The following is a 25,248-nucleotide window of genomic DNA, read 5'->3' on the forward strand; positions in this document are numbered from 1 at the left end:
ATACCCACTATTCTCTCAACTAATCTTAACCACTTTCCCATTATTACAAAATATAGTTCCTTCAAATCCTCCACACATCTTTAACATATCTTAAATAAGATATGCCAACCAAATATTCCATGGTCTTCTCCTTAAGAATAGGCTTGAATAACTATCTCCTTGAAATGGTGGAGGAGATATTCGAGAAGTCTTTTTGAATTAATCATTCTCATATTCCTACATATTACAAAGCTCACCCATATTTGAGATATAGATGAAAACATGTATATCTTCTCATATTAATCATAATTCTCTCTTAATACTAAAATGAATAGATTGGAAAATAATAATATTAAACAAAAATGAATTTATGAAAATGATATGATGAAGGGTTTAATAGGACAATGGAATGTAAGGAATAGTGAAGGGAAAGGTGGATGAAAAAGTGACATTTCTGAGTCCTAACACTGGCTAGCTGTGGGAGCTAAAGCTTTGTATTATTCTGACATATTTCCACCTTGTATGATAATACAGATAGTGTGGTTTTCAGTTGAGTCTTTCCCCAGAGTATTCTTTTATGTTTCATGTGATTTGATTATTCCTCTGTTTATATGTGTTCTGCTTGATCTTTCTCAAATCTATTAAGCTTCTGCAAGTTTAATTGTGGAAGTAGATTGAAGTATTTTGTTTTAGTTATATTGCATTATCAGGTTAATCTACAGTGAGAATTTCTACATGGTATCAAAGCAAAGGTTATCAAAGCTGTGAACAATATACTAAGAAGAGAATTCAAAGTTTGAAGTTCGAGGTTGTAGGTACAAATCGAATTCATCTCATACTTCAGGTTCGTCAATGGCATTCTATGGCTTGAGATTCGAGTATGCCTTGGATGGTAGCTCGAATTACATAGCATGGAAAGATCGCCTAGAGGCTATATTAGAAGAAAATGGCTTGAAGGATTTCATTGATCGAGAAATCCCAAAGCCAGCTTCAACTAATGCACAAGAGTTGACTGAGTGGAAGAATTGTGTGGCGAGGGTGAGATGCATCATCCTTGAGGGAGTTCGAGACCATATTGTCTCAAGTCTCCATGGGAAGGATACTCCATATTTGATGTGGAAGACATTGAAGGACCTCTACCAGAACAGTAGCGACCAGAGGAAATTGGCGCTCAAGGATAAGCTTCAAAGATGGAGAATGGCGATACTATTTCCACATATTGAACAAGCTCACCACTTGAAGAGATGAGCTTGGTAGTGTGGAAAGAACTACTACCGATGATGATATGGTGAGCCTCACTCTCCTCAGCCTTCTAAAGAGCTGGAATAGCTACTAGGACTCTGTGAATGGAAGGGAGAAACTGCCAGATTGGGAATGACTGTGGTCAGATCTCATGCAGGAGGAGATCAGGAGGAGCACAAGAGATGGTTCTTCATCCAAGGACGATGAAGAAAATCTGGCCTTAGCATGTAAGGCAAGGAAAGGGAAGGAGAATGATTCTCATTCCAAATTGAATTCCTCTCATGGAGGGAAGAAGGTTGACAAGTCTAAAGTGATATGCTTTAATTGTCATGAAATGGATCATTATGTGACTAATTTCCCATCAAAGAATTCCAAGAATGGATCCTCGGAAGGATCTAAAGGTGATCTATTAGTCTCTTAGTTCGAGATGAAATTTACCCTCATCAAATGCATGGTGTCATCGATGATGGGTTGTGGTTGGTATCTTGATAGTGGAGCCTCATTCCACATGACCGACGATAAACGTTTATTCAGTACCTTGGAGGAGAAAGTCCTCAAGATGTGCATAGAGATGGGTGACAATGAAAGGTATACTGTTTCAGGAGTGGGCACAATTGATTTTTAGTGGGAGCATAGAGCCCTTATCACCTTTATAGATGTGAATTATTTGCCTGGACTAAAGACGAACTTGGTATCGATCGTGATGTTGGATGACAAAGGCTACGATGTTGTCTTCAGTAAGGGAAAGTTTTTCCTTAGACACATCACCATGGGACAGGTGAAACAGATTGGTTCACGAGTTAAGAACCTATATGCACCTGAGGTTCAACATCCATGCAAAGCCTTGAGGAGCAAGGAAAATGTTAGGGACTTGGTGGTTGAGAGGGGGAGTAAATTACCTCTCGACATGTAGTCCAAGAAGAAGTCTCACACAATTGTGGATGAGCCACAAGTGGAGATGATGAGAGGAGACCGAGTGGAGGCATCAATTCATGCAGAGACCTCTAGTAGGGTGAAATTTCAAGCCGAGTGGGAAGAGGGAGCACATGCAGCCATACCTCTAGGTGTGAGGTGGGGCTATGTGAAGTGATTGTCTCAAGAAAGCTAAAATTGGGCAAGGTCCAGTGGGATGTTTTAACTCATGGATCATACCTTGCTACGGGAGCCCAAAGTACATAGTAGAGGGAAGAATCAGTGGGATTAATGTAGTCAAAGATCGAAGTGACAGAGGCTAGAGCAGTCAGATACTAAACAGTGTAGAGAAGGATTAGCAATAGTGCAAAAAGGCAGAGTCAGCAGAAGCGCAAAGTTTTTAGTCGATAGAGGCAATAACAGTCAGAGACTTTGATGATAGAGGCATAATTTTAATTCTAGTTGGATGCTTTTTTTTTTTTTCTGGAGTTGTTGCAGCAACAACACTAGAAAGAAGTGTTGCATGCAGAACATTCCAAAGGTTCAGGATTGGGATCGAGTTGAATTCCTTGCTTGCTGAGAGGGAGCGTTGAGAATAGCAACAAGAAATGCTAAAAATATCATTTAGAATATTCCAATTATAATTTGTCCTTGAATTAAAATTGAGAATTAAAATTTGAATTGCTTGAAAAATAATTAATTAACTCATTGTGGGGCTTTAATTAATTAACTCATTGTGGAGAAATTCAAGTTAGAAATCTTTTTGAAGTCATGCAACAATTATCCCTTAAATTAAGGAGATTATCCCTTAATTAATGAGATAAGGTTGAGTTGTATTTGAGCTGTAATTAGTTAGCCCAGTTTACTGAGTTAAGTCTAGTTAAATTAGTTCCAAACAGTTTGAGGAACTAACTGGGAGTTCAGTAAGTTAATGCATGCATGCATCAAACTAGTGTACTCCAGATAACTGAAGATTCTCTCACAAATAGCTCATGCATGTCTATTCAGAGAAAGAACTAGTTGAGATTAAAGATAGGAACAATGTACTATCAGTTGCATGTTTTCTCCTATAAAGGAAACTCATGCATGCATAAGGAATAAGGTTCCTTGAGGATTGCAAAGTTTTACAGGGTGTGAGATTTGTGTGAGTGATCAGTGTTACACTTGGTAATAGGAGGATCACCCAGAGAAATTGCGCAAGGAAATAGGAGGCTTGGAGGGCTGAGGAGAAGGTTTTTGAGAAGCCTTCTTTGCCTGTTGTTAGCCTCCTGTTGCAACAGGGTATCATCTTTCATGATTGACATTTTTACATGCCAAATATGTCATACTTTGCAGGCTACAGTGTTCCATATTTCCACGAGGTGCCATGAAGTATGCTTAGTCCAAATGCACTGCTGTATTCCAATTTTTGATGAGTAGTTCCAGTTTTGAAGAGTTTTCATTTAAGGGAGGTCCAAACAGTTTAATCTTGGTCTCCCTAGGTTTCAATTTCCTGTTTTAGAATATAGAGAATGTTATCTGTCCAAACATTTTAATCTTGGAAGATTTGTAGATAGGTAGAGAATCAAAGGGAGCCAACTATTTAATCTGCACCCTGGCAGAAATAAGTGTAGATTCAGATAGGAAAAATTCAAAAGAAAAATTGTAAATCTGGGTTTGCAAGTCTAAGTGCACCCAATTCAAAAGAAGAAAAAATGTTAGGAAGGTAGGCTGGGTAGGTAGCTGTGTGGTTGCAGAATGGTAATTTCTGATCAATTTTGTGTTACAAAGTGCTTTATCTTTACAGATCACAGTGCAGGCAGTTTTCATGCAAGGGAGCTCAAAGGTGGACATAACTAACTCCCCCTTCTTCTAATTCCCCAAGTCACTTACTAATTTCCCAAAGAGGTCAAGATCTGCTTGATTCCTCTTAGTTTCATCATCATCCATATCAGTTGCCTTAGTGAAGATCTGCTTCACTCAAGGATTTTAATTCTTTTCAAACTCTTTTCCCCAAAATTAGCCTAAGGTCCCTAACCTTGGCGCCTGCTTATCACCTTCATATTAACTACTAACAAGTACTATATAAAATTCCCCTATGTAAATATTCCCCCCTTGGCAATATAGCCATATTCTTTCTAAGTCAGGGAAAGAACAGTCCATCTGGGGCTGCTTTTAGCCCATCCGTGTCTAAGCAGGGATTAATCTGACACCTGGCCAGATTAATAACCTCTTCCCTAGCCCTAAAACCCTCAAAAACCCACTTTTTCCCCCTTATCCTAAGTTTCGGGCATAAATTGCTAAACCCGCGCGCAAAAAACCATGTTCTACACCTTTTTTCCTAAGTCCTAACTGTAAAAACATTAACCCACGCTTGTATTAACCCCCCAAACCCACTAAACCTAAGTTTCAAACCCCACCTGCATGCGTTATTAAATTTGGAATATTCCGCACATATTCCCCGCCCGTATATCCCCGCCGACTCGCCATCGCCGCCAGCCGTTGGATCATCCGCCCCACAGATCTACGGCTGACAGGCCCTCCCATCCCCGAACCGCCCGAGCTTTAGTGTCCGGGAGATGGGCGGTATTACCGCCGTACTCCCGCCACGCGTCAGGCTCTGGGGTGTGGTGGAGCCCCTCCCCCCAAAACCGCCCAGGCGCTAACGCGGTGCGCCCAAAACTGCTTACCACCCTCCCCTGTGACGTAAGCCCCACGTCACCTGTCGAGTCGCCTGCCACGTGGCCTCCTACCACCGTACCCTGCCACTGTACATGCCACATCACCGTCCGTACATGATGACATCACCCGCTGACGTCATCCCGCCACGTCATCATGCTGACATCATCGCTGACATCACTCGCCGTACGAAGTCACATCCGCTGACGTCATGCTAACGTCATCAGCACTTTTGGCGCGAAGGGCAAAAATCGCACTTTGGAGCCCCGGAATCAGTTTCTGAGGCAGTTTTTGATGGCGCAAATCGCTCATCGCTAGATTTTTTGGGCCAGAATGGGGAATCTTTAGGGAATCTTTTGATTCTACGGCCCCCAGGAAGCCCAAAAGGCATCGAATGAACCATTTTTCTTCGCGAATCACTCAGAAAGGAGCAGAAAGCAGTTTTGAAGAAAACAAAGGCCGAACAGTGGCCATTAAATGATGATTTAACACACAGCACGTCAGAACAGCATCGGTTTATTGCCAAAGAGTATCAGAGGAAGATGAAGAGCCAAAGAGTATCAGCCAAAGATTTTTTAGGGGCTCGAAGCACCTGAACATTGATGAGCCCCCCCAGAAAGTCAAATCAAGAGGTGTAAGCCCATCCTTGCCCTCAAATCACAGTTAAAGCTTTAAATGCAAACAGACAGCAGAGATGCAGAAACCCATACACATTTATTTCAGATAACACTGCAGCAAGCCACTAAGGACAATATCATTTACTCAGTTTTGATACGGCGGCCCTGAGCACAGCCCGAGATATTTTTGCATTTATTTCTGGATAGGATTAGGTTAAGTAATCATCTTTCTTTCATACCTGATTAGGTCAAGATGTAATAAAGGAACTCTGTAGATAGTTTTTCCCTATATATACCGCCCTCTACATTGTTACAAGGGTGGGTTGATTGAGAATTTTCACTGGAGACTCGCATTGTATACCTGAGTTTTTTCTATAATCAAAGATTGCTGAAAGCTTGGAGAGCAAACTGACTGCTGTAAATGAATGTTTTTGGAGATATGAAGATGGAATTCTTGTGCTGTAGCCTGAAGCAATAAGTTCATCTTACCTCTGTTTATTGTTTACCAATATCTAAATAGTAGAAAGAAAGAATAGCTTAGAATTTGTTTAAATACACTCTATGCTCAATTTCTGCTATTTCTTTATGTTTTCCTCTGATTGAATTGGTTATGAATATGAATTCCTCTTGGCTCATGTTTACCCCGATTCACTTGTGTTGGCCAATTATCTAGGGATTCTTCACTGCCCCTAGGTAGAGCTCTGTTACCTCCATCTGTTAAGCTGATTGAGAGATTCTTAACTGCCTCTCATTACTTAGCATTCTTCCCATCATTTAAACCTGAAATATTGTTTCATGCTCAGCTATCTTGCTCCATTTTACCCCTCTTGTGACCGAAGAAATGCACCAGCGGTTCTCCTCCTCGACTCCACGCCCAATGGTTTGAAATTTCCAGACTATGCCTTGCCTCTCTGTTTGAAAACATCAATTTTCCCACCAAAACAAAAAAAAAACCCCCTGAACTCAAAACCTAGCCTAAAATCCTTTTCAACAAAGCTAAATCATAAAGATAGAGCCGTCTCTGACTATAGGTTGGCTAGAATCTGCAGTCCAAAGTTGGTCTGTGGTTACCTCGGCCGTATCCTTTTCCGGAGCTTAAGGACAACCTGAGTGATAACATAATGGCGACTCCACTGGGGACCTTCCTCAGATAGTTTCACGAAGAAGGTAAGAAATCTCCGCTGAGACCATAAATCAAACTTTCCAACTCCTGTTTATCTCTTAAAACTACAGATGAAGCCTGAATGTCAGCCAGGAAGCCTTTGAAACTGTTTTTTGCTTTGCATTAACAGGAGTAAATAAATGTTGCTTTAGTCAATCTTCATGCTAGTTTTAAGTTACAAACAAGCTGTCCCATATTTTAATTAGTCCCTTGTTGATTACAAAAAACATTCCCAGGAAAAATACCCAAAAAAAACAATTCGGAAGCTGGCTCCCAAGAAAAATCCACGATATACCAGATCAAATCCAGATCCTAACCCTCCAGCTGTTTTTGAAAACCCTAACATAATCTCAAAAACCCTTAAGAAGCAAGAAAGACAGGAAAATTTTGCTGATTTGCGCCCTGAAACAGCTTACCCTAGCAGTATTCCAACTCCTGTCATGGTTTTGTTCCGGTCAACCCCAATTTCCCTTAGTTCACCATCTACATCTCGTAGTACTCCTTCCACACCTTCATTCACTGTACATACTAACACTATTGTTGTTTCCAGCGTTGCAGTTACTCCTGTGATCCCCGTTACTCCAGCTGTTCCACTTATCCCCGTTGTTCCACTTATACCTGCCAATATGGCTAATAGATATGCACCCCTGCAATTACCTGCTAATGATGGGGCTTTACCTCAAGAGTACCAATCGAAAATCACATATTTTGATTCCACCAGTCCTTTCACAGCCATTCAGCACACCAAAAATATGCAAGACTATTTTGAAAACTACGAAATAGATGATGATAGTGTGAGAATGAGAATTTTTGTTCAGAGTTTAACAGGTGATGTAAGAACTTGGTTCAGATCACTTTCTGCGAATTCCATAACCACCCCAGATGAGCTTTACCAATCCTTTACCAACAGATGGGAGAAAAAGAAAGACCCCTTGCACATACTAGCTGAATATGATACGATCAAACGAGGTCCTCAAGAGACTGTTTTGGAGTACTGTGCAAGATTCAATAATGTATATAACGCAATACCACAGAACCCAAGGCCTCCACCTGACCTTGCCTTGTACAAATTTCCCGATGGATTCAACCCGGATATGGCATACCAGTTAAAAGAAAGAGCTCGTCAAACCCTTGCGGACATGCAAAATGTTGCTGTCAGCGTAGAAGCCAATTTAATTTCCAAAAGAAATAGAGCTAGAATGGAAAGAAGAACCACCTTTAAGGAAGAACCCTCAGCCTTTGATCAAAAGCTTGATGCTATCATCAGTGGCCTGCAAAGGCTGGGAGAAAGAGTAGAAAATGTTGAGAGAAAAGCATCATGGGAAGGACAACAGTCTAATAACATAAGGAACCCAAATTTTAGAAAAACACAGAACACAAATGCTGGTAGGCCTAACCAAGACCATCATATAAGACCCCCTTTCCAAGATCATTATGTCGAAGGATCTACTTCTAGTGAACCCATAGAGGACACTCACATGAACTTAATGGATCTAAAGGGTGAGCATCAAATTGTCCTGTCACAAGAAGACCAAAATGAACCAGATTACAATCAATTTCAGACTAGGTCTGGCGAGTCTTTTGATTTTAAACAAGGTTATGATACCGCTGAGAACTAGGACCATTGACATTTGCGAACCTAGTAAAACGAAGGATAGCAAACAACCCAACAAGATCAAAGGCAAGGTTGTCATATCAGAACCAGCTGATATACCTATTCCAAACCTGCATCAAGTGACTGTAGAAGACATAACAGAAATACAGCCTTCCAAAGATCAGCCTTTGTCACCTTCTTCCTTGAAAGAAAGCTCAAACAGGGTCCCAAAAAACTTTCCTGAAGTTGAGAAACCGCAAGCAAAAACTTCCCATAATGCTAATAAACAAGAGAAAAACGCAGACAATTCAAATGAAACAGAAAAAACTGCCATTATCAACACCAAGACTCCCCTAGAAAAGCCATTTAACTTAGAGACAGAAATAGCTAAGTTAAAAATATCCATTCCCCTCTCAGAACTTGCCAAACACGATGTATATAGGCAGCAATTTCAAAAATCACTTCAAATGCCAGAGGTTAAGGATGATGTAAATGTTTTAGATGACACCCCAGAGCTGCTATTTGGCCCAGAAGTTAATGGAAAATCAACACATGGACCGGTCCCACCCTTTTATATCAGTTTGCATATACACGAAAAAGTTTTGCACAACGCTATGTTTGACTCAGGGGCATCACACAATCTTATGCCCAAAGCAGTTATGGAAAAACTGAATCTTGATGTTACAAGACCTTACAAAGATCTGTACTCATTTGACTCAAGTCAAGTGAAATGTCTAGGCCTCATCAAAGACTTGTGTGTCTCCTTAGTCCAATATCCCAACAAGACCATCCTCATGGATGTAGTGGTTGCTGACATTCCACCAAAGTACGATATGCTCCTGTCAAGATCATGGGGAGCAAACCTCCAAGGATCCCTTCAATTAGACCTTTCCTATGCAACCATTTTAGTCTTTGGGCAACCAAAGAGACTGTATAGAGAAACGCTCATGAAATATGTGGTAAGTAGTGAGAGCAAGCCTGAAAATTTTCCCATTTACTCAATCCACTCTAATATGGATTCCTTTATTTTGTTTAATGATGATACAAGTTCTCCAATTGATAATGAGCCCTTCACTCTAAAGCAACAAGCACACATCAACGAAGAATCAGTTGCACACACTGACCAAACTGTCACAGCAGTTGACGCAACCAGCCTACCGAAAGAAGTTCCCCAAATATAAATTTTAAATCTGCCCAATCCTAAAACAGCTCAATCTCTTGATACTGACCATAAGCAAGAAATCACATGGTATTTAGAGTTTGATGGCTCTGTCAACAAGTTAGGAGCAGGGGCAGGTGTATGGATTCACAATACATATAACAACCATGCAGAAGGTCATTCCTACAGACTGAATTTTAAATGCACAAACAACATGGCAGAATATGAGGCTCTGCTTTTAGGCCTTAAACTCCTCAGAGCTCTGGGAGCTACAAAAGTGTCTATTTTAGGAGACTCTGATTTAATCATACAACAGATGAAAGGCAATTTCGTAACCAATGACAACAAAATGAGAGCCTATAGGACCGCTGCGACTAATATACTCCAGGCATTCATTGAATTCAAGCTTGACAAGATTTCCAGAAATCACAACATTCATGCACACAGCCTAGCCACCTTTGCTAGTACATGCAAGCTTCCTTTTGACCCAAACCATCACTTCACAGCTGAAATAAAACATAGGCCCGCTGTCCCAAATAACGTTAAAGATTGGAAAGTATTCGAAAACGATGCCCATATTAATAATTTCCTCACCCTTGAGTAGGAGTTTTCGAATATTAACATCGACATGGAGGCTATGACAGATCCAGAACACCAAACAACTAAAAATCAGCAAGATGTAACAGCTGCAGTAGTCAAGCAAATCCTGAAACCAACTATTTTTGACAAAGACAACATAGAACAGCTGAAACAAATACACTTGGAAGATATAGCCAAAACAGAGGCAGACATCATTGACTTAAAGGATAACTTTCTGCCTGCTGGCCTAACCCCATTAGAAGACATGTTTGATGTTAATGACGTGCCAAGAAAGCCAAAACTGCAGCCTATAAACACTGATATAGAGGAACATAACATTGGGACAACAGAAAAGCCAAAAATGATCAAACTGTCCAAAAATTTGCCACTTGATCAAAAGCCCAAGTACATTGACTTATTCAAAGAGTTCCAAGATGTATTTGCTTGGAGCTATGAGGATCTGAAATCCTATGACACCTCGGTGATCCAACACACCATTCCTTTAAAACCAAACCAAAAACCCTTCAAGCAGAAACTTAGAAGAATTAACCCTATGCTTCTTCCCCCGATTGAGAAGGAAGTTACGAGGATGTTTGAAGCAGGCATCATAGTACCCATCAGATTTTCTGAATGGGTGTCCAATCTTGTTCCTACGAGAAAAAAGACAAGCGAAATCAGACTTTGTGTGGATCTCACAAATTTAAATCAAGTCTCCCTAAAAGATCATTACCCTTTGCCTAAAATGGACCACATCTTGCAAAGAGTAGTGGGATCATCTAGAATCTCTTTGCTAGATGGTTTTTCAGGTTTTAACCAAATACTTGTTCACCCGGACGACCAAGACAAAACAGCTTTTACTACACCCTGGGGAACATTCAAGTATGTCAAGATGCCATTTGGTCTTAAAAATGCTGGTGCTACCTTTCAACGTGCAATTGATATTGCTTTTGCCAAAGAAATACATGACTTCCTAGTTTTCTACCTTGATGACTTAACCCCATTTTCCAAATATCACGAAGAACACCTTAAGCATCTCAGGCAAATTTTCATGACATGTAGGAAATATGGCATTTCCTTGAACCCCAAGAAGTCTTTGTTTGGCCTTGAAGAAGGCAAGTTAATTGGCCACATCATATCAAAGGATGGGATCAGAATTGATCCTGAAAGAGTACAAGCCATCCTCCAAATCCCATTTCCAAGAAACACTAAAGAGCTACAAGCATTCCTTGGGAAAATCAACTTCTTGAGAAGATTTATTCCAAATCTAGCTGAGCTGATAAGATTGTTAAGCAACATGTTAAAGAAGGATGCCAAGGTAAAATGGTCTCTTGAAACCAAGCAAGCATTTGAGAGTATCAAATCAGCCTTAACGCAAACCCCTGTCCTAACTAGCTGATGAGCCCCAATTTTGTTACAATTTGGGCTCATTTTGGCCTATTCTACTTGCTCAAACCATTCATTTTTTACTGCTTATGCATGCATTTCTTAGTTTATTCATGTTGTTTGTAGGAAGAAGGGTAGGCACTCTATCTACGTGACTAATGCATTGTGATTCCAGGTTTTGGCATTAAAAGGGAGCAAAAGACAACGAAAAAGGAGACAAGGAGACAATGAGGTGGCACTGCTGACTGTTAGGAGAGGATGTCCACGGTCTTGGGGAAATTCCTCGTGATTCCCACCAAGAACTCTGAGCTCCAATCCATCTCCCCTCCGAGCTTAGAAGTAGCCAGCTGTTCTACAGGAACAACAGTTATAAACTGCTCTACAGGAACAGCAGTTATGACCGTCCTACAGGATCAACAGTTAAACTCTAGTTGGACAGTCGAGCTCCTAAAATCAAGGACACTTGTTGGATCATCGTTTTTGTATAAGTGTAGAGCACTTAGCCTTGGATACGTTGTTGAAACTCTCGTATTGCTATTGTAATTTTCGAGCACAGCTCAGTTTTTGTTCCTTTTTGTAAGCCAATTTGGCATGATATCAGATTATGAATAAAGAAGACAGATTTTGATCTAGCTCTGAGTTTTCTTAAGGAGACTATAGCTCTCAGGTTAGGGCCCAACCTCAGAGCCATAGATCCCCTCTGTTGTAGTGTTATTTCCATTTCATTTCAGCACTTTGAGCTTTTCATTTGCACATGCAATTCAAATTACAGGTTGTTAAGTTGGTCTTTTTCATGAGTTAGATAGGAGTTTCTTATGATGAATTTGTTTCCACTTGCTTAGTGTAGTAGAGGATAGATATAATCGATTGGAGCTCCAACAAAAAGGTTGTTAAGGCTCACTGCCGTCTCATCTGGGATTGGAGTGCAGTCCATGACTAGCCACCAAAAATACGCATTTCTTCATTTCATGATTGCTGCAAACACAGTCACGTTACGTTAGATGCTTCCACATGATTCACACCTGCACCACACTCCTTCATCACAGCTTCATGCACATTCTCCTTCGCGTTTTGGATTGCTGTTCATTGAATTTACAAGCACAGGTAGTTTAGGTTAATGCATTTTTGGTTCGGTGACAATCATAAGCATTTGTTTCACTTACACTGCTTTCTCTCATTCCATTACTTCGTCCTCCATCTTGATCACGCATGCAAACACATCTTTGCCCCTGCTCCGCTCTATTATCTCCCAAAGTCTTTCACTCCTCTCGTACTTCCATTCTCTATCCCTTTTCGTTGACCTAGCCCTCTATCTTCCAACCTACTCCCTACATTCACTCCCTATCCCATTCCTCCACTTCTACAGCCATCACCAGCCTCATTCCTACCTTACACATCTCCCCCTACCATTTCATCACTCCTCCATCATGCCAAACACTCACGGTAGGTCATCCTGTAGCCATTTGTAGACATCCTGTAGAAACCAGAGTATCCTGTAGGATCCCCTGCAGACATCCTGTAGGAGGCCACTCACTCGGTTGCCGAGCTTCTGAATGTGAGGGACCTCTGTGGATGGATGCTAAGGATCCCTAGGGACCTCTCCTAGCCTCCCCAACCTGTCCCACGCTTTCCTTCCTTCTCCATCCCATCTGCACAATCAAACCCTAGTTAGCACAAAATCACAATCATTCCACACACTTAAGGGAAAAATACAAAAACATATCTTTCATGATGCAAGTAGTTTAGATCCATGCATTTGCACTTATTAGAGGTAACAACAGCATTGGTAGAAGTTTCATTCACATGTTTTGCATTGTAGAGGTTAGACTAGTTAAATTAGGGTTTCCTAGGTTTACATGCTTTGATTTGCTTTCAGTCCATTTTGTCAAGTAGAGTAGTTTTCCTTTGAGAATAGCTTTCGTCCATCAATTAGCAAGCTTCTTCTGAGAGCCTATAGAAGTTGGCTTGAGCCCTAGTGGACTTGTGCCAGCTGACCAAGTGACAGCGGCGACAAGAGCTAGTACTTGTGCATATAGCACCGTCGCTTCCAAGTTTGTACGAACTACCGGGTTGATAAAATGAGAGACAGGAAGCCCCAGGAGTTGTAGCATTATTGCTACAATACTGGAGCTCACCATCTTTTTGGCGTCGTTGCCGGGGAAGCGTCAGAGTATTAGTAATTGTTGCTTTTCTTCTACTTTCGTACTCTTACTTCTGCTCAGTAGTTTATTTCATTTCCATTCTGCAAAAGTAGCTTAGCATTTCCTGCTTTCATAGATTAGCATTTCCTTCTTTCATAGATTAGCATTTCCTGCTTTCCTAGATTAATATTTCTTGCTTTCCTAGATTAATTTTTCTTGCTTTTCTAGATTAGCTTTCCAATTCTGCAATTTCATTTGAGCAATATAGTTAGTTGTAGATCACTTTGTTTCAGTTTTGCAGGTACCAAAGAAAAAGCAAAATCACTCAAAAAAGAAAAGTCCTTTCCATTTCATGCCTCGTAGGAACCGAGATAGATCAGGCAAATTCCTACCAAACACCCCCACCACATCACTGAGTCACCCTTCTCTCTTCTTTGGTGACAGTGACCCAGAGGAACCTATAGGTGAACATCCTGAGATATACCAAGACCCTATAGAAGAAGAAGAGTTAGAAACCACTCCATCTGAAGCCATGGCTGATAATAGGAGAGAAGATGAGAGAATAGAAGGAGCTTTCCCCATCCGAGAGACCAATGGAGATATGAAAATGAAAAACATTAGCCCCTCCGCCTTGCCTCACTTCCATGGACTGACCACTGAGGATCCTAATACCTTCTTGTTTGATTTTGCTGTCCTTTGTAGAACCTATGACTATACTGAAGATGAGCAAAAGCTGAAGCTTTTCCCTTCCACTCTCAAGGATGCAGCACTACGCTGGTTCATGGGATTACCTGGGAATAGCATCGCTACTTGGGCTCAGATGCAGCAAGCCTTCAATACCAAGTATAGGGATTATTGTAGGTCCAAGAAAACCAAGGGAGAGATCTTTCGAATGACCATGGGGAATGATGAGTCTTTAGAGGATTATGAGGAGAGGTTCCAACTTAGCTATAAACGGGCCAGGTGCACACTTGACCCTGAATCCCTCAAGTTGGTTCTACTCCGAGGAGTCCCTGAAGATCTCTTAGACACCCTTCACATGTTAGCTGGGGGGACATTTACCAACTGCCTTATGAGGACATCAAGACTGTGTTTCGAAATCATTCCAGGGCAGCTAGAAAACGAGGTAGAGGAAATCTCCTCTCCACCGGTGTCCCTTTCTCCAAACATGAGTTTACAAACCAATTAGAAGATCTTAAGAGTGAGGTGAGACAGACCATTGCCATGCAGCTGGACACATTCAGGATCCAGCAGAAGAAAGAAGAAGCTGAGAGAGCCTTGGCTGTCTTCTGTCCTAGGTGCACCAGAAGACACCCTAAGAACGAATGTCCATTGCATTCGGTTGAAGTGTGTTTCGTTTGTGAGGAGGACCACCCAACAAATCAGTGTCCAACCTTACCTGGGTTTAAAGCCATGTACCAAGGAACCGAAGCCCCCACTGAACCTCTCTACTTCATCAACCAAAGGAGGCCTCAAGGATCTAGACCTTATCAGCAGGGGATGCAAGGGGCATCTCAAGCTTATTACAACCCCAACCACTCGACTCCCATGCCTTCCTGGGGTCCCCCTGCTCATCCTTCTTGGTCCATGCCTCCTCCATGGTCTTATCCACCTCAGTACCCTACTCAACCTACTTCTCATCCATATCACTCACATACCCAGTCGCAGCCTCAATGGAGTGCTCCTCAGTCGGGGTGGAGGCCCCAATACAACACTCCTCCTGCCATTTTTCCTCCACCACCAGTTCAACCTCAGCCTTTACCTCCTGCTCCTCCAAGGCAACCTCAGATGCCTGCTCAACCGAACCCGAACCCCAAAAATAGACAGGCCCAGCAGGTATATACTGGGGAGACCTCATGCCCTACCTATGATGTGGAGATCCAGGAGATCAATCTTAGATCTGGAAAGACTCTTCCAGATCGCCAACCTCCTCCCCCAGAGGATGAGGAAAACCATCAGGAGAGTGAACCAAAGCCTATTCCACCCTTTCCTGAGAGACTAACAGCCACCACACAACCTAACCCAGAAGAAGATGAGCTTTTGGGTGAGCTCAAGCAGTTGTGTGTAAAAATCCCACTTCTCCAAGCCATCAAGGATGTGTCAATATATAACAAGTTGGTTAAGGAGAAGTGTTTCAAACACCCAAGCAGACGGAAGAAAGATGCCTCAACTATCAATGTCATAGGACAACTGTCTGACCTTATGCTAGGACAAGTCATCTACCCAAAGTACCTAGATCTTGGAAGTCCTGTAGTAGATGTTCACATCAATGGCACCATTATCCCCCACACCTTGATTGATCTGGGGGCGGCCATCAATGTGATGACCAGGGATACCATGCTTAAACTCAATCTTCAGGGTTCCTTGAGGAAGACCTCGACAGTACTGCAATTAGCAGATCGCTCCACCGTGACTCCCGAAGGGATTGTAGAGGATGTCTTGGTCTCTATCGATTCTTGGGAATACCCTGCAGACTTCCTGGTTCTGCAACCAAAGGCCAAGCTTACTGGATATCCTCTCATCTTGGGAAGGCCTTGGTTAGCTACTGCAGATGCTTACATAAGTTGTCGGGCAGGAAACATGACCATCAAAAATGGTCCCATGTCCAAGCAGCTAGTCCTATACCCTCCTGCCCAACCTTCTTTAGAGCATGATTTACCACTCTGGTTGGAGGACGGAGAGGAAGACGAGGTGTACTCTGCACCTCTGTGCACCCTAGATACCACTAGAAGAGACCCTCCTACCGAGGATGATTTGATTGAGACCCTGATCCAGAATCCACCTTCCAGTGCACTATCTTTAGAGAAGTTGGTGGAGGATGCCCAAGCTAGCACCTTAGTGGACCTTTGTACAACCAGCCCTGTCACTCCCAGAGTCAAAAGTGTAGAGTTCGGCCCTGAGAGAGCATTAAAGATCAGCTCCTCCCTATCTCCTTCCCAGGAGAAGGAGTTGTGTAGCCTATTGGCCAGCCACTTAGATGCTTTTGCTTGGAGCTATAAGGAGATGAAAGGAGTCCATCCCTCGGTCTGTACCCATCATATATACATCAAAGAGGATTGTAAACCAGTTAGGCAACCCCAGAGGAGAATGAATCCAGCCCTTAAGGACATTGTCAAGGAAGAGTTGCAAAAACTGTTGGATGCCGGATTCATCTACCCCATCTCAGATAGTGAATGGGTGTCCCCTCTAGTGTTGGTTCCCAAGAAGAATGGGAAGTGGAGGATCTGTGTATATTACCGTGAGCTGAATAAAGCTACCAATAAAGACCATTTCCCTCTACCTTTCATAGATCAAGTGTTGGATGGACTGGCAGGAAAGAAGTTCTTCTCTTTCCTGGATGGGTTTAGCGGGTACAATCAAATCCAAATCAGCCCGGAAGACCAAGATAAGACCACCTTCACTTGTCCTTGGGGTACCTTTGCCTACCGAGTCCTTCCCTTTGGGCTATGTAATGCTCCTGCTACTTTTCAGAGAGCTGTCTTGAGCATCTTCTCGGAGTTGGTCCATGATGCAGTGGAAATATACATGGATGACTTTACTCCTTATGGGGCCAACTTCCAGGAAGCATTGTCCAACTTGGGAAAGGTCCTAACCAAGTGCATCGAGATGAACTTGTCCCTTAGCCCTGAGAAATGTGAATTCCTAATGACTGAAGGGACCGTGCTAGGCCATACCATTTCTTCCCAAGGATTGCAGGTGGATCCTAACAAAATTGCTCTCATCAAGAGGGTTCCACCTCCTCAAAAAGTAAGGGATGTCCGGAGTTTCTTGGGATTAGCAGGATACTACCGGAGATTCATTAAGGACTTCAGCAAGTTAGCCTCACCATTGTTTGGTCTGTTGGCAAAAGATGTGGAGTTTAATTGGACTGACGATTGTCAGAAGAGTTTGAATGAATTAAAAGACAAGTTAGTGTCAGCTCCAATCCTGAGAGGTCCAAACTGGGCCCTACCTTTCCACATCCACACTGATGCCTCGAACAAAGCCATAGGTGCAGCCTTAGGACAAGTTGAGCAAAAACTTCCATATGCCATTTACTTCGTTAGCAAAAACTTGTCCAAAGCAGAGCTGAATTACACTGTAACCGAGAAGGAATTCTTAGCTGTGGTTCATGCACTGAACAAGTTCCGACATTATATTACTGGTTACCAGACTTTTGTACATACTGACCATGCTGCTATTAGATATTTGATGAATAAACCAGATGTGAATGCTCGTATTATTAGATGGTTACTTTTATTGCAGCAGTTTGATCTAACCATTGTTGATAAACCAGGGAGAGAAAATGTTGTTGCTGACTTCTTGTCTAGATTGGATTTGTCTGCAGATGAAGATGAGACGGTGGATGACCAGATGCCTGATGAGCATATGTTTGCTATCTCAGTACTCTCTCCATGGTTTGCTGATATAGCAAACTACCTTGTTTCAGCTCAGTTCCCTCCGCACCTCTCTTCAAAAGAGAAGAGCAAAATCATCAGAAAGAGTGCCTCATTTACATGGATTGGGGGCAATCTGTTCAAGCTTGGCCCCGATCAGATCTTAAGGCGTTGTGTAAGGGAAGAGGAAGTCTTTGACATCCTCCTCACCTGTCATGATGGGCCTTGTGGAGGACATTTTGCAGCAAAGAGAACTGCCTTCAAGATCCTGCAGGCAGGCTACTATTGGCCCACACTTCATCAAGATGTCAGAAGATATGTCAGCCAGTGTGACCAATGCCAAAGAATGGGGAAACCAACCCAAAGGGATGAGATGCCTCTCCAACCTCAAGTGACTCTTGAGCCATTTGAGAAGTGGGGCATGGACTTTGTGGATCCAATCAATCCCTCTTCGAGGCAGATGTGTACTGACTACTTGACAAAGTGGGCAGAGACTAAAGCAATCAAAGCAGCAACAGAAGAGAAGGTGGTCGAGTTCTTAAGAGAGAACATCTTCTACAAGTTTGGCTACCCAAGAGAGCTGGTGACCGATCAAGGGAGCCAGTTCACATCCAACTTGGTTGAAGATCTACTAGCTCATCACAAGATCAAGCATAGGACTTCCACCCCCTATCATCCTCAAGCAAATGGGCAGGTGGAAGTCACCAATAGAGCATTAGAAGGGATCTTGACTAAAGTGGTGAGCAGTAGCAGAAAGGACTGGGCAGTTCGCATGGTTGAAGCCACATGGGCGTACAACACCACTTGGAAGACCACCACCAGCTTCACACCTTATGAGCTGGTCTATGGGAAGAAAGCTTTGCTGTCCATTGAGTTTGAGTATAACACTTTGAGGATGGCAGCTCAGCTGGACCTAGATCTCAGCCATGCACAGCAAGAAAGGTTATTGCAGCTGAATGGACTGGATGAGCACCGCATGCAGGCCCTCCTTCACTCAGAAGTGGTTCAACTTCAGAGGAAGGTGTGGCATGACCAACATCTCCATGACAAGCAATTTCAGCCGGGAGATTGGGCTTTGTTGTATGATTCCAGATACAAAGATTTCAAGGGGAAGTTGAGAACCAGATGGCTAGGACCATATTCAGTGGAAAAGTGTCATGACAATGGATCTGTCCTCATTCGAACCATTGATGAGGAATCCATTCCCATGCTTGTCAATGGGCATCGATTGAAGATCTACAGGAAGCCTCCCTCAAGACAAGAGTTCATCAAAACAATGGAGAAGGCAGTATTGGTCATAGAGAAGGGTCCTGCCCCTGCTTTGGGCACACCCTGAAGCATCTAAAAAAAATAAAAAATAAAAATAAATAAATAAATAATAAAGATCCTTGGGTGAAAACCTCTCTGAGGCGCCCAAGGCAGGTGGTAGGGGTGAAAACCTCATCTGAGGCGCCCCTGCTATCTTTCAAAAAAAAAAAAAAAAAAAAATAAAGATCCTTGAGTGGAAACCTCTCTGAGGCGCTTAAGGCAGGTGGTAAGGGTGAAAACCTCATTGAGGCGCCCCTGCTATCTTTCAAAAAAAAAAAAACAAAAAGAAAAAAACAAGATCAATAAGCTATTATGTGAAATTTGCATGCAGATTGCAGGTGTTCTATGGAGGAGAGGAAGCCTCTCAAGTCAAAGTCAAAGGTCCTTCTCATGCAGCCAGGACACCTCACAAGCTCCTCCTCCAAGAATGCTTATGTTTTTCAAGATATGTGCAATTTTATCATGGTTTGAATCTTCTACAGGAAACTACTGTCTTTCTACAGGAAGACACAAATTTTCTACATGAAGGTGCAAATTTCTACAGGAAGAGCTGCCTGTCTACAGGAAGCTCTGTACTTCTACAGGAAACTTCCTGTAGAAGCTCAGAACGAGCCAGAATGCGTTTCATGAGCGGATCTGATGACTACGGGTTGGTGTGGACGCATGCAAGCCTCTTTTGGGCCCATGCACGACGCTGATACCTTGCTCCACCATCCTCGTCGCCATGCAACCAAGATCCCTGCACCAGCAAACTAGATCAATGAGTTCTCGTGAAAAAAAGTCAGTTGTCAGAAAAAAACGAACACCGAGAGATCATACCACATCCATGTCAAGCATCAGAAGCTTCGAGAGCGCGATTAGCAGGTCATCTCGATTGTCAAGTAGCATGCACCCAAGGAGGTGAGACTGTTACAAGGCACCCCGCGGGAATCCTGTAGCAGTCAAACCTGCAGGAGTGGATACCATTCATCGCCCAGCCATCTGCAAGCAACACATGGGCGCATGCAACCAGAGCGTCCACTACAGCGCCAGCATCCTGTAACCACGAGCCTCCGGGACTGTGTGAGCCACATGCAGCAGGTAGATCCGTCATCCAAAAACTGGAAATCATGTGCAGACACGCGCAGGTAAGTGTTCTAATCCTTCCTTCCATCAAATCGCATGAGTATCACTTTGATTTGTTTGCATGACGTAGAAATGAATGGTTGAGCGGCCATAAGGCCAGTTGACTGGCCACGTTGGCTAGTGAAGGGATAGTCAGATGATGGGTGGCAGCCACGACAAAGGGAACACGCAGCACGCACGGGAAGATCAGTCCCGTCAACCGAGAAACGAGTTTAACCGAAAAGGGCGGCGGCAGATCTGTGGGAATGAATGCGGCAGCAAGTGAATGTGCAGGCGGATGATGGGCGACGTCACCCAACGGTCCGGCGGGGACAGCTCACCCTCCGCGCCACGAGCTGCGCCGATTCAAAATCTAATCGGCTAGATTGTGCACGTATATCCATCCACCTCCACTTCAAAACCTGAGTAACTCTTCTGAATACCTCTGCATGTTGATACGCCAAGCTTTCGGCCGACTGAACACCAGTGAAGCGCACCTCAACCGCAGTCCAACTACCGTTCTCCCCGAAGCCTGCGCACTGCTCCTACAGGAACAGTTTCTACAGGAACGCAGTCCTACAGGAAGCAGTTTCTACAGGAACGCAGCTCTACAGGAAGGTGAAGTCTTCACGTAAGAAAAGGTGGCAGAAAAGAGGTAACCCTGAAACTCCTTCCGCAATTGGCTTTCAAAGGTGGCAAGGTCATTATTCACAGTCTGGTCATAAAAAAATATTGGATTACCGTGCCTATACTATCGCTTCTACAGGATAGCAGTATAATTAGACTGTGGTCTGTGAATTCATTGCATGCTCTGTCTATAAGACCGAATTTCCTTTGTATCTACCGCCTTTGGTCAAACCCACTGTGTTCATCATGCCTGGTGGGTTTATCAGGCGAGAGCCCACTGATTCAAATGCATTAAGGAGAAACCCGGCAGTGGTTGAGCTCTTCACTAGAGCACAATGGATGCCTTTTTGTGATAAACTACAGGGCTACGATGATGAAGTAGCCGAGGAATTCTTGCAGGCATTGAAGCCTAAATCCCAGACACTGGCCACAGTAAGCTTCAGAGGTCTCAGCCTCCAACTCACCCCAGAGCATATAAGTCGAATCACAGAACTGCCCATGGGTCTGCCGTGGGATAAAGAAGAGCGGAAGCAGAGCCAGCAAGCAAAGAAGGAGTTCTTCCCACCTGAAGAATCATTCACAGAGGACAAAAATGGGGTGAAAAGGACAAGCCTGTTGCCACCATGGAACGAAGTCAGTTTGCAAATTATGAAATATATCACCTGTGAGGGTCGTTACAGCATCGTATATGCGTATCACTTCAGGCTGCTCAATGAACTAAGACACCGGATTGACCTCCCTGCAGCACAGAGGCTGAGCATTCCTTACTTTTTACTGCAGTCCTTGATGGAGTGCTCCACAAAGCTCAAGGACGGAATTCCGGATCAGGTAGCCCACCATGGGTTAGTCAAGCTTCTTGTGGAGGATGCTCTCCACTCATATAAAGTCCCCCTCGCATGGGAATCATTTAGGAATTTAACAAGAGAAGGGAACATAAAAATGTTGCTTGAAGAAACGGAATCCTCTAGCGGTGAAGAAGAAGAGCCAGTAGCCGAGAGTAAGAAAGGGAAAAGCCAAAAGGTCCCGACTCCAACACAGAAGAAAGAACGAAAGGAGAAGGAGGAGGGAAAGGATGACAGAGCAAAAGAGGACACCCCCATCCTGTCAGCAAGGGAAAAGAGGTTGAAAAGCAGGGCAGTCAAAACTGAGGTGGTCCCTGCCAGCCCAAGCACCTCGTCAGCTCCTGCAGTCAAAGCCAAAAGCAAAATCCATGCAGCCAAGCAAGAAAAGGTGGTGAGAGTTGCATCTGCAGGAACGCAAAAACTGGCTTCTACAGGAAGCCCGAAAACACAAACACAGGCTTCTACAGGAAGCCCGAAAACAAAGACAAAGGCTTCTACAGGAAGCCCGAAGATCAGTAAGGAGCAGGCTTCTACAGGAAGCCCAAGAGCAACGACCAAGGCTTCTACAGGAAGCCCGAAAATCGTTGGAGAACAGGCTTCTACAGGAGGCCCAAAAACGGAGACAAAGGCTTCTACAGGAAGCCCAAAAGTGCAACCACAGGCTTCTACAGGAAGCCCGAAGACAGAGACAGGGGCTTCTACAAGAAGCCCGAGATTGGAAAGAGGGGCTTCTACAAGAGGCCCGAAGGTCATTGAGAAACAGCCTCCTATAGAGAGTCCGAAGACAAAGAAAGAATCTTCTACAGGAGGCCCGGAAGCGGGCAAAGCAGGGTCTTCCACAGGAAGCCCGAAATCTAAAAAGGAGGGGCCCTCTACAAGGAGCTCCGAGAGAGCAAAACACAAGAAAGAGAAGGCTGGCATTCTTGAAATGGAGGCAGCAGCGGCACTGGCTGCCCTCAGCACACCTCCAAAATCAAAAGAGAAAAGGGAGAGGGAGACCCCTCTACCACCTGAAGCCAGGAGAAGCAAGAGGATGACCCCGGGCAAGCCACAGCCTCCACCCAGCAGCCAAACCACTTCAGGGGATGTCCCTACTTCACCCAGTGCAAGGACCCCCTCTAAAACATCAGCTACCCTCGAAAAGGGGAGCCCAAAAATAACTTCCTGGACACGAAAGATAGGCCAGTCGCCTTCCGAAGCGCGACTCAAGGAAATAGAAAAAGGGAAGGAAGCATCACCCTCGTCACCACCAGAGGCAGAGAAGGCAGGGCCATCAAAAGCAGAAAAGAAAGAGCCTGTTCCGGTCCCGAGTCCTCGGCCAAGGACAAGGAGCAGGAGAAAGGTTGCTCAAGGATGAGCAAATGGTTCAGCTGGGGGGTGATGATGAGCCCCAATTTTGGTACAATTTGGGCTCATTTTGGCCTATTCTACTTGCTCAAACCATTCATTTTTTACTGCTTATGCCTGCATTTCTTAGTTTATTCATGTTGTTTGTAGGAAGAAGGGTAGGCACTCTATCTACGTGACTAATGCATTGTGATTCCAGGTTTTGGCATTAAAAGGGAGCAAAAGACAACGAAAAAGGAGACAAGGAGACAATGAGGTGGCACTGCTGACTGTTAGGAGAGGATGTCCACGGTCTTGGGGACATTCCTCGTGATTCCCACCAAGAACTCCGAGCTCCAATCCATCTCCCCTCCGAGCTTAGAAGCAGCCAGCTGTTCTACAGGAACAGCAGTTATAAACTGCTCTACAGGAACAGCAGTTATGACCGTCCTACAGGATCAGCAGTTAAACTCTAGTTGGACAGCCGAGCTCCTAAAATCAAGGACACTTGTTGGATCATCGTTTTTGTATAAGTGTAGAGTCCTTAGCCTTGGATACGTTGTTGAAACTCTCGTATTGCTATTGTAATTTTCGAGCACAGCTCAGTTTTTGTTCCTTTTTGTAAGCCAATTTGGCATGATATCAGATTATGAATAAAGAAGGCAGATTTTGATCTAGCTCTGAGTTTTCTTAAGGAGACTATAGCTCTCAGGTTAGGGCCCAACCTGAGAGCCATAGATCCCCTCTACTGTAGTGTTATTTCCATTTCATTTCAGCACTTTGAGCTTTTCATTTGCACATGCAATTCAAATTACAGGTTGTTAAGTTGGTCTTTTTCATGAGTTAGATGGGAGTTGCTTATGATGAATTTGTTTCCACTTGCTTAGTGTAGTAGAGGATAGATATAATCGATTGGAGCTCCAACAAAAAGGTTGTTAAGGCTCACTGCCGTCTCATCTGGGATTGGAGTGCAGTCCATGACTAGCCACCAAAAATACGCATTTCTTCATTTCATGATTGCTGCAAACACAGTCACGTTACGTTAGATGCTTCCACATGATTCACACCTGCACCACACTCCTTCATCACAGCTTCATGCACATTCTCCTTCGCGTTTTGGATTGCTGTTCATTGAATTTACAAGCACAGGTAGTTTAGGTTAATGCATTTTTGGTTTGGTGACAATCATAAGCATTTGTTTCACTTACACTGCTTTCTCTCATTCCATTACTTCGTCCTCCATCTTGATCACGCATGCAAACACATCTTTGACCCCTGCTCCGCTCTGTTATCTCCCAAAGTCTTTCACTCCTCTCGTACTTCCATTCTCTAGCCCTTTTCGTTGACCTAGCCCTCTATCTTCCAACCTACTCCCTACATTCACTCCCTATCCCATTCCTCCACTTCTACAGCCATCACCAGCCTCATTCCTACCTTACACATCTCCCCCTACCATTTCATCACTCCTCCATCACGCCAAACACTCACGGTAGGTCATCCTGTAGCCATTTGTAGACATCCTGTAGAAACCAGAGTATCCTGTAGGATCCCCTGCACACATCCTGTAGGAGGCCACTCACTCGGTTGCCGAGCTTCTGAATGTGAGGGACCTATGTGGATGGATGCTAAGGATCCCTAGGGACCTCTCCTAGCCTCCCCAACCTGTCCCACACTTTCCTTCCTTCTCCATCCCATCTGCACAATCAAACCCTAGTTAGCACAAAATCACAATCATTCCACACACTTAAGGGAAAAATACAAAAACATATCTTTCATGATGCAAGTAGTTTAGATCCATGCATTTGCACTTATTAGAGGTAACAACAGCATTGGTAGAAGTTTCATTCACATGTTTTGCATTGTAGAGGTTAGACTAGTTAAATTAGGGTTTCCTAGGTTTACATGCTTTGATTTGCTTTCAGTCCATTTTGTCAAGTAGAGTAGTTTTCCTTTGAGAATAGCTTTCGTCCATCAATTAGCAAGCTTCTTCTGAGAGCCTATAGAAGTTGGCTTGAGCCCTAGCGGACTTGTGCCAGCTGACCAAGTGACAGCTGCGACAAGAGCTAGTACTTGTGCATATAGCACCGTCGCTTCCAAGTTTGTACGAACTACCGGGTTGATAAAATGAGAGACAGGAAGCCCCAGGAGTTGTAGCATTATTGCTACAATACTGGAGCTCACCATCTTTTTGGCGCCGTTGCCGGGGAAGCGTCAGAGTATTAGTAATTGTTTCTTTTCT

The sequence above is a fragment of the Pinus tabuliformis genome, chromosome 8 (genome assembly GCF_031772625.1).
Source record: "Pinus tabuliformis cultivar Carrire ecotype Pingquan chromosome 8, CPIR1, whole genome shotgun sequence".
NCBI classification, from domain to species: domain Eukaryota; kingdom Viridiplantae; phylum Streptophyta; class Pinopsida; order Pinales; family Pinaceae; genus Pinus; species Pinus tabuliformis.